Below are 2,869 nucleotides of genomic sequence, written 5' to 3'. Positions count from 1 at the left end.
ACACCCTCCCTACTAGGTTTCCCAGCCCGCTACTAGCCCCTAAACCCCGCCCCCGCCCCCGCCCCCCTCCTATCAGAGGCTCCCTCGGGGAAGTAGGAGAGGAAGGAAGGCAAAGACGCTACGCAACCCGTGTCGCGCATGCGCCGCTGAGACCCGGGAGCCAACCGATGGCCGCAGAACGTTCAGTTCTAAAGTAAAGCTGAGGCGACTGGCTGGGTTTGAATGGTTACTACTTTCAAACTAACATCACCTCCAGCAAGCGGCCGTTAAGGGCTATTTAGCTTAAGCTGCGCCAGAGCTGTAGTCACACAGCTCTCCTGCCCTGAGGGGAGTCTTCCCATCTGCCCAACGCATTTAGGCCTGGTCTACACTAAAAAATTAGGTGGGTGGGAAAATCCACACCCCTGGGTGGTGTGTGAAGCCAATCTAAATCCCTTGTGGACAGCACCAGGTTGATGGAAGAATTATTCTATGGACCTAGTTACTGCTTCCAGGGGAGATGGATTCTCTGTGCCAGTGGGAAGACCCCCTCCTGTCCCATAGGTGGTGTCTGTCCTGAAGCATGATAGTGGCACAGCTGTGCTGCTATAGCATTTTAAGTGTAGATATACTGGATTGACTAAAGTCAGTGTGCGCATCTCACATGTTCTTGCTTGGACCCAGGAGTGTGAAATCTTGGCTCTGTTAAGGTCAATGGCAAAGCTGGCTACTCACTTCAGTGGGGCCAGGTTTTTATCCAAGATTTACATTTCTTCTAGCTCTAGATTGGACTCACAGGTGCCCCCCAGGTGCAGTTTCCCTGGCTTGCCCTGGGTGTAGGATGACCAGATAGCAAGGGTGAAAAATTGGGACAGGGGGTGGAGGGTAACAGGCTCCTATATAAGAAAAAGCCCCAACTATCAGGACTGTCCTTACTAAATCGGGACATCTGGTCACCCTACCTGAGTGATAGGAGATGTCCATCAGGCACAGATTCCCTGGCCACTGTGAGGGCTTGGAGATGCATGGGACAATAAGTCAATTGCCTTGTCAATGCAAAAAAGTTTAGGCAATTCTCACACTAGTACTGTTCCACCAGTAGTAGCAACAATGGAAGTTGTACTAGCTGGCCAGAAAATTACATGACTGGTGATAAAAATATTTGCACCCAGTCTATCCTAGTGCTCCTTTCATTTTCATTGCTAGCGTAAGGGGACTGTTGCCCCCTTATTAACATTCAGTGGGGGTGTTTTGGTTGGCTAGCTCCCAGTACTAAAAGGGGAAGGGTCTATGGGAAATCAGGACTCTGCGACTGATAGTTCCCAGGAACAGTGGGGAGAGGCCAATGCTCCAGGTCAGCCTGAATGACAGGGCGGGCAGCCTAATCAGGGAGTCAGGAGGCCAGGGAGGTCCCATCCTCCGTGTGAGCTGGATTTGCCTGGATCAGACAGAGTTGGGCCGAGCTAAGGAGAAAGCAGGGGTCCAAGCTGAGCTGGGGAGCAGAGCTGTGCCAGATCCAGAGACAGCAGACCCTGTCCTGGGAGCAGAGCTGCAGCCCCAAAGCCAGAGGCACAGCGTGAGCAGACTTGCCCTGGGAGGAGAGCTGCGGGGGACAGGGCCAGAGGGGCAGCCCACGGGGCAGGTCAGTGCTGGGAGCAGAGTCACGGAGCCAGTTTGCAGAGCGGACCTGTCCTGGGAGCAGAGCTGCAGCAACCAGAGGCAGAGGGGCCAGAGAAGCAGCCCAGGGAGCTGGAGGCAGAGCAGCAGCAGCCGCCACGCTGAGACAGAGTGGTAGAACTGGGGCTAGAGCAGTCTGGAGCTGGGTGTGGTGAGCAGCTGGGGAGAGCGAGGGGGACCCTGGGCAGCGGGCCCAGCACAGTGAGACACCTCAGCCAGGAGGCTCTGCAAGCCAGGCTTGGATCGTAACCCTGACAGGGCGGGGACAATGCTGGGAAGAAGGGTCTTGCCACCTAGAGCCTGAGAGTGTGTGGCCACCACCAGAGTAAGTGTCCAACCCACAGCATCCCTACAGCACAGCCAGGGCCTGAGAAGAAGGCCTGGGACTTACAAGGAACAGACTGTGAACTGCCCGGACATTCCAGAGACACTGTTTGTGATGTTCCCTGCCACAGAGCGGGTTGATGTGTTTCCTTTAACCTTTCCCATTTTTCGTTATTCTTTTTAAAATTAATTGTTGATTAAATAACTTGCACTTGCTTTAACTTGTATGTAATGGTCTGTGGGTCAGAGGAGTGCCCAGTGCAGAGAGAGTACCCCGGAGTGGGGACACCCTACCCCCTGTCCTAGGTGACCACATCAGGGTTGGGGGTTGAGCCCCCCAGGAATCCTGGGCCCAGCCTTGTTGGGGTTACGAGGACTCTGCCAGACAGGAGAGTGGAAGGGGAGTCCTCAAGGGCAGGGAGACCAGTGGGTAAAGGAAGTGGGAGCGAGGACTAAGATCCTTTCGCTAGCCCACTTCACCGGGGTAGTGCAGAAGCCAGGAAAGAACCCCACAATAGCGGTGCTATTCCCGCGCTTACACTAGCACTCGTGGAGCTACACCAGGGGTAGCTCAATAAAAAAAATTCCTTCCAACTGGTGTTCAGAAGAGTGCTACAAGACACATACATAACCTCATGAGCAGAGGACGGAGAGGATATCCTGCCACATTATGACTAGCAAAAAATAATAATAATAATAAAATCTCAAAGAGGCAGAGGTTCACAGATTTGCAAACCTAAAAATCTGTGCTGAGGTTGTTTATGCTTTAAACCACCTCAGCACATACCAGGTTTATGAACATTAAAAAGTTAACTGCAAAGGAACACTGAAGCCCATTAACCTGATTGTGTGCCAGCCAGTATGCCCTCACTGACTAAAGGTGCAGTCA

This window comes from Natator depressus, chromosome 9, assembly GCF_965152275.1.
Source record: "Natator depressus isolate rNatDep1 chromosome 9, rNatDep2.hap1, whole genome shotgun sequence".
In the NCBI taxonomy this organism is placed as follows: domain Eukaryota; kingdom Metazoa; phylum Chordata; order Testudines; family Cheloniidae; genus Natator; species Natator depressus.
This window is presented reverse-complemented; position numbering follows the sequence as displayed.